The following is a 7,973-nucleotide window of genomic DNA, read 5'->3' on the forward strand; positions in this document are numbered from 1 at the left end:
GAGAAGGAGGAAGGCAAACTGTGTAAAGAAATACAAGTTGGTTTAAAGAATGTTGGAAAAGTGGTGGTGTGCCCACGCACGACCCATTGTTTTCTATCAGTGCCAAGGTCTGAAAGGGATTGAGTGACACCCTACCAGACCATGCCAGCGTAAATCATGACTTAAGCTTGTCTAACCTGTTCTTAAAAGTGATCCTTGATGAAGAATCTACCCATGGGCTACCACTGCACTTACCTTGCAGACTATATTACTCTCTGTATCATAATGTAAGCTTTACCTGATCCTTTCCTGCAGAACTGCTGTCTATGCAATTGTTTCCACTTTATATTTCTTTAGTTGGCTATTCCTGCCAAGTATGGGATTTTACCTTTATCTTAATTGAGTTACCTCCTTTTTTGTATTTCCCCCACCCCTTATTGTTTTTCCAGCTTGTCATGAACGGTTTGAATTCTAATCTTTTCCCACAGTGTATTTACAGCCCTTCCAGTTTGTTGTCAGCTGTGAATTTAATCAGTTTACTTTTTGTTCCATCATCCAAGTCATTAACAGAAAGGCTGAACAAAACCAAATCACAGACAAACTTCTGCACCCAAGGCAGACTGTCCTCCTCTCTGGGAACTCACTTATTACCAGACTAGGTGCAGATTTCCTATCATCTCTCTACCTGCTTTATACAAATGTCATCAAGACTGTTTTCTTTCCCTAGCTTATGTATAAGAATGTCACATGAGATAGTAGTTAAGATATTTAGTGATGTAAGTAAAGGAAAGCATCTATTTCTCCATATGCAAGGCTTGTTATTCTCTTGTAAAAAGAAAGTTAAATGTTCATTATGTCATTTATTTCCCTTTCTGGCATTCAGATGAATGCAGAATGTTTGCTTCTTTAGTGTTTTTTATGCAGCTGTGACTCCTGGATTGAGTTTCACTAATCCTCCCCGAATCCTCAGACAGCATAGGAACCAACATCATTTACTGGCCCTATCTCAATGTATCTGCATTACTGTAATTCCCCTGCAAGAGGCAAAGTCTCTTTGAAGTTCTGCATGGCACAAAGTGGTGTCTGAAACCTCAGGCATCCAAAAACGAATGAAAAGACACCTTTTATGTGCACATTACCACATTTCTATATCTCCCTTATGCCAAAAGAGTTGCTGGGACCTATTGCATTTTAATATTACATCAGCTGTGGGTAATTCATGCTAAATAGACCGAATACACTTCCAAAGGCACACGTTTCTGACTGTCTTACTTCTCACACCCATCATCTGTTTGCAAAAGTCTCCCAGTTAGTCCATGTTCCCCATCACCTTCATTACTATTGCCAATACCATAAGGTACACCTCTACTCTGCCCTGGTGAGGTCTCATCTGGAGTACTGTGTCCAGCTCTGGGCTCCTCAGCTCAAGAGGGACAGGGAACTGCTGGAGAGAGTCCAGCGCAGGGCCACCAAGATGATCAGGGGACTGGAACATCTTTCATATGAGGAAAGGCTCCGGGAACTGGGGCTGTTTAGTCTGGAGAAGAGGAGACTGAGGGGAGATCTTATTAACATTTATAAATATCTAAAGGATGGGTGTCAGGAGGTTGGGACATCCCTTTTTTCTATAGTAGCTAGTAACAGGACAAGGGGTAATGGGATGAAGCTGGAACACAAAAAGTTCCACTTAAACATAAGAAAAAACTATTTCACTGTGAGGGTGACAGAGCAGTGGAACAGGCTGTCCAGACAGGTTGTGGAGTCTCCTTCCTTGGAGGTCTTCAAGACCCACCTGGACATGTTCCTATGTGACCTGATCTAGGTGAACCTGCTTCTGCAGGGGGGTTGGACTAGATGATCTCTAAAGGTCCCTTCCAACCCCTACCATTCTATGATTCTATGAAAACCAGGAAAGTTGTGCCCATCCCTAAGTTTGTATTTTAATGTAGAGTCATATGTGCATGTCTGGTTACTAAATAAAGTAAAAAATTATGAGGTTTTATTTAGAAACTCAGGAGGATCTTGCTACACCCATGTCACAGACAAGAAGCTTCTTGTTAACACTTAAATTCTCACTGACACCTGCAGGCACCAAAGTGTCTGCTTTCTACAAGAGTAAGCTGGAGGTCAGCAGAAGCTTAGAGCAATCATGTTTTATGAAGAGAAAAGCCAGCCTGGCTTTGATAGCAGACAAGAGTTCCGGCTCTGATAAGAGCGCAATTGAAAATTTTGTATGTGGAGGCCGCAATGAAAGGCAACATCCCTGGGTTTTTGCTGAAGTGAAGGCTCAGCAGCACCTGGGAGGCTCCTGAGGAGGTTCCTCATCCTTGAATGCTGCAAAGTGCAGGAGAGTTTGTGGAGGCTTTCTCAAAGCAGGTATTTCACCACGGATGTTGTAGTTTGCTAGGAAAGGAAAAGGAAAAGGAAAAGGAAAAGGAAAGGAAAGGAAAGGAAAGGAAAGGAAAGGAAAGGAAAGGAAAGGAAAGGAAAGGAAAGGAAAGGAAAGGAAAGGAAAGGAAAGGAAAGGAAAGGAAAGGAAAGGAAAGGAAAGGAAAGGAAAGGAAAGGAAAGGAAAGGGGCTTACTGTTGGATATCCATCTCCTTTGAAAATCGTGTGGAGTAGTTCAGGGCCTGAACCTCTGAGTACTTTTGAAAGAAGTTTGTGGTAAAAACTATTGTATTTGTGTCTTTCAGAATAGGACAAAAACCTGATAAAAATGAAAAGGTACTTTTTTTTAGAGTAAAAATTGTTTTTGTGGTAAAGTGGCTCCCTACCTTTTTAGCTGTATTTATTGTAGTGAGTTGATTTTTGAAAGCCTAACTGAAACCCTGGGAGACTAATGAAATTTAACAATGTGTGCTAATTATATCCATTTTTGTTGTCTCAGGGAAAACACGGGATCCTAAATCCTATTTACAATCTGAAATTTCAGAAGTTTGAGCCCCTCATCTGACCTTAACATCTCTTAGTTTCATGCAGCTTTCGTAAGCCTGTGTACATATTTAAGTTCCCCCATGGAGAATGGTTTTGGAGATCAGATATTCAGGGATTAGGAACACAAGACTTTTTTTTTTACCTAGTTTAAAATCATTTTGACTTTTTAGCATAAGTCATTAAGATTATTTTCTTGAACTGTCAAATGGGCCACAGTATGGGTGAACCATTACTAGGAAAATGAAATAAAAACATTTTAATATCTAAATGAGTCACCTTTAAGTTTTTTTTATATAAATATTTTCACACTCTGAAGTTGCTATCTGAGGTAAATATTTTCACCTCAGTTGCTCCCTTGGAGGATTAATTCCCACTTAAAAAAATAATTAAAATCGGGGGCTATCCTGAGGGCCACCAAGTAACAATGATCAATTCTATCTGAAGATGCTCTTAGTATGTTTTATATTTGCATTTGCTTTCTCTCTTTTAAAATTTTCTTCTAGCTGTGCAGTGGAACAAAGCTTCCCCAAGTGGTGTCAGGTTTTAGGATCTCTGCGGAGATGCAGCAAATTCTAATTTCAGACCAGGTGAATCTCATTGATTCCAACTCTGCAACACAAACGATATGAGCATTTCTGGAGCTGGGTGTTTGGCTCTAAAGAAAAAGAGGATAGAGAGGAGGCAAAGCACATGAAGGGACTGTATCTACCAGCACTAATATATGCATTAATAAGCACGACTGAGAACGCCACCTGCTTACAGAAAGGTTTTCAACTCACAGGGCATGGAGTTCTTATAGTGTTCCATTAGATATAATGAGGTATGCTGGTGCAGATTTTCCCCATGAAGTTAGTACACATTTGTACAAAATAAGGCTCCTGCTGGGTTGTTTTATGAATGTGGAGTCTTTCAGTTACAGTTAAATCGGATAACCAGCTGTTTTCCAGGGCACATCGAGAAATCCTTGGATTGGTTATTGTTCCTACCCTTGGCATTAGGATCCTGCAAAAAAAAAAAGTCAAAACACAGAAATATTTCACCGTGGCCTTCTTGAAGTGAAAGCCATCCTTCAAATGCATCAGAAATTGTTCTAATAGAGTAAGAAAATAACAAAGAGAAAAATCCACTTTCTCTGTCCTTTATTTTGTTACAAACCTTCCTTCCATCTTCAGTTCCCAGGTTTCTCTTCCAGCAGCTGTCATCTATTTTGTCACTTGCAAAACTTTACTCCCCAAACTTGCAATTGTTATTAAAACTGGTGATTGAAAGGTTGTGTATTCCATGGTAGAAGCCAGATACAGATTGGATGTTTTTATTAGAGGATTACCAAATCTTGTTAACAGGAGTGCACCTGAGGAATTCCACAGGAAACTCTTCTGTGCTTGTTGTGAAATGTCTGATCCTGAAGCAGATGCAATGCTGCAGCTTAGCAAAGTCCAGTTCTAACCTCATTGAGGATGGGTCGTGTTTGTGATGTGTACAACTGGATCATTGCAAATAATGTATAACGGTTTCACTGCAAAGAGTGAAAGTCACGGCAGAAGGCATCTCATCTACCCCACTATGCCAAATATCCCAGAGTCTTGCTCACTTCAGAATCCTTTTCCACTGCTGGCATGCATTATAGACAACTACATAAAATCAGCATGTGAAGTATGTGCTTCAATGTTAGTTTTAAATACAGTGAAAATGTCTATCACTTCTTGTAACTCTTTATATCTTGCATATCTCTAGTACATGACACTAGGCACTGAAGAGAACTTGTTGCTCCTAAGGCATGAGATTATGATGACACATACTAACTATCAATGTCAATACATTGGTGTGTTTGTGAGTGGGGGGCTAACTCAAGCTAGTGAACCTAATGGAAGAAATCAGAGGAAAACATCAACACTAAAAAAACATAAAATCTGACCTTAGAGCCATCATTTTCTCACAGTGAAGAACTTGTCTAACTAAGGCCTCCCAAGAGCTACTGAGAAGGTAATTTCTACAGACTCTTCATCTAAAAGCAGGATGAGTTAAGACATTTCCAGAAGCTTCTGATCTTTTACAGAACAACTTGTACAATGCTGTGGAGTGCCCACCCCAGTGGGCACCTCAGACCCATTCAGATGCTCTCTCACTTCCCAAAACAATGGAAGAGAGAACCGCAAGAGCAAATGCAAGAAAATCTGTAGGCTGGGTTAAAGTTTAATATGGGGGAAGAACAAAACAAAACAAGACAAAACCAACATGTGATGAAAAAGCAACTGCTCCGTGCCAGCAATCCCTGAGTAATGGTGACTTTGGAAAAGCTTCAGCTCCTACTTTTATTGCTGAGCATGGCATCATGTGGATTGCTGAGCACCACATCCTATGCTCTGGGATATCCCTTCTGTCAGTGGGGTTCAGCTGTCCTAGCTGTGCCCCTCCCAGCTTCTTGTGCACCCTCAGCCCCACTCACTGACAGGGTGGTGTGAGGAGCAGAAAAGGCCTTGGCTCTGTGTAAGCACTGCTCAACAGTAACGAAAACATCCCTGTGTTATCAACACTGTTTTCAGCAGAAATCCAAACCACAGCACCATACAAGCTACTATGAAGAAAATTAACTCCATCACAGACAGTCACCTGCAAGACTGGATGCTGGCATAGCCCTGTACTGGAAGGGAAAAGAGGAACCAGATTTCTAAGTCACAGCCAATGCCATGTGCAATTCCAAGAGGAAAGTGAAAAGTATTGAATAAGGACTTTGTTTTGTACTTCCAGGTGCACCTTTCCTTCTGCTACAGTGCTGAATTACCACTGCTCTGTTAATAAAGTCCACTTTATTTGTCTGAGCAGGCTCCTAATCACTTAATAAATCACTCGAAAAGTTGTTTGGTAGAGTAGCAAATTATTAACTTGGAGTTCCAGCAAGCAGCAGCTGTTTCATACTAGAGACTTCTCTGGGAGAATTGGCCCAAGAACATCCACGTTCAGTGCCAGAACCATGATTTCTTCTAAGTTTTAAAGTTATTCCTCACTTGTGTCCTCAGGGAAAGCGGAAATTTGGGTCTATGCATTTAATTTCAAAGTGTAAATAGTGGCATAAATGAATGTTTAGTATCCATACTGTGTTTTTGTATCTCCTAGCTGTGAAACAGTCACACAGATCCTATTCCATCTCAATCTACTCATTGAATTCCCGTGGTTATTCAGTTTATTAAAATACAGTTGTATGTTTCTGCAGGAAGGACAGACGTCGTTTGCCTTGGTCATGGATATTTGCTTACGTTTCTGGCTAGATCTAAGATGGCACAGTAGGATTCTTTGTTTATCTTTTAAATTCATGAATATTTTTTAATATCAAGATTGCTCTCAATATCCACCTGGGTGAGGATTTTAAAATCAGCTTTGGGAGACGTAATCTAAAATACCACTATGAAATCCAGATTTAAAAAGCCATCACATTGGAAGGCAAATTTCTTTATAAGGAGGATGCACACTATATGTAATTGCACAGTTACATGGCTCCTCATTATAGCTACGTAGGGCCACTTTTCAGAGAACCAAAGAGAATCTCAGTGTTCTGAACACTTAGGGTGACTACATAGCTTAGTAATTGCTGTATGTAGCTTCATCAAGGAATATTGTCACATCACAACAGGAAATACAGTCCTAAAATTAAAAGGAAGATTTGAATTCTGGGTGCATTTTAGTCAGTGTCTTTCTCTTGACATGGAATAAGCTGTGTAACCTCCTCTTACCTCCAATTTGCCCTTCTTCAAAATGTTGATAACGATGACTCACTTCCTCATGGGGTACTTTGAGCTTAGAGGAAGTCTGAGAAGTTGTTTCTGACCCTGAGAAAATTGATGTCAGAAATTGCAATATTGGAATACTAATCTTTCAAGGCTGAGATAAATAATTGTCCATAAATGAAAAGCTATTTTATCTGCAATTTTTTGAGCCTCTCTATAATATTCCTTGAATTAGTAGAGTCCAAACTTAATACAGACAACAGAGGAGATAGTGGACACTGCTTGCCTAAGTAAACAACAGCCAGGGTCCAAATTATTAGTAAATACCAAGGCTTCATTTAGGTTGAATAACGCTGCAATCCAACAAATAAATGAGCCATCAAGTTTGAATTTATGTAGCATACGAAACACATTAAAGCCATCTGACCATGACAAAGGCCTTTTCTGCTGTGAATAATGAGGCCAACACATTATAATATCCTTTAGATGAGACATTAAACCCAAGGTCCTTTCTGTTTGCCTCCGGTGACTGTCCAGGTGGAAGTTAAAGACTCCACGGCATTTCACTAAAACCATAGAAAATCTCTGTCTCCCAGTGGTAGCCCTTTCACTGTAAATAGATAAAATAAATTTAACAATTAGAGGAGCCAAAACCGTGTATGAGTCGAATGTTATCAAGCAAAATGCCAGTTTTCCAGTGCATGAGAGCAAGGTCAGTGTCCCTGGTATGAATGTAGGACTTCAAAAGTCCTTTCGGAAGTTGAGACTGTAAAGCACAGAACATTACCAACAATTGCAGTAAAGAACAACAAACCCAAATCATATATGTTAGGGTTGCATGTGCCTATGTTTGCATAACTGGATATGCACATTTACATGTATTTTCCATGAAGAAATGGCTTGGAGACAGACAATAATTATGCTAGGAAAAATTCCTTACCTTAGCTTGTACCCATGTGAATCACTTGAGGAAGTACATCTCAATTTTCAGCTTCTTTGCATAATCTAGAAGTTTTGTATCACTTGAGATATTTTAGCTATACTTTTATAGAATCACAGAATCATGGAATCACAGAACAGTGCATGTTGTAAGGGACCTCTAGAGATCATCTAGTCCAATCCCTCTGCTCAAGCAGATCCACCTTGCTTTAGGTCACATTGGAACATGTCCAGGAGGGTTTTGAAAGCATCCAGAGAAGGAGACTCCACGACCTCCCTGGGCTGCCTGTTCCAGTACTCCATCACCCTTACAGTAAAATAGCTTTTCCTTATGTTTAAGTGGAACTTTTTGTGTTCCAATTGGTGTCCATTACCCCTTGCCCTGTTACTGAAGTCAA

The sequence above is a fragment of the Colius striatus genome, chromosome 3 (genome assembly GCF_028858725.1).
Source record: "Colius striatus isolate bColStr4 chromosome 3, bColStr4.1.hap1, whole genome shotgun sequence".
Taxonomy (NCBI): domain Eukaryota; kingdom Metazoa; phylum Chordata; class Aves; order Coliiformes; family Coliidae; genus Colius; species Colius striatus.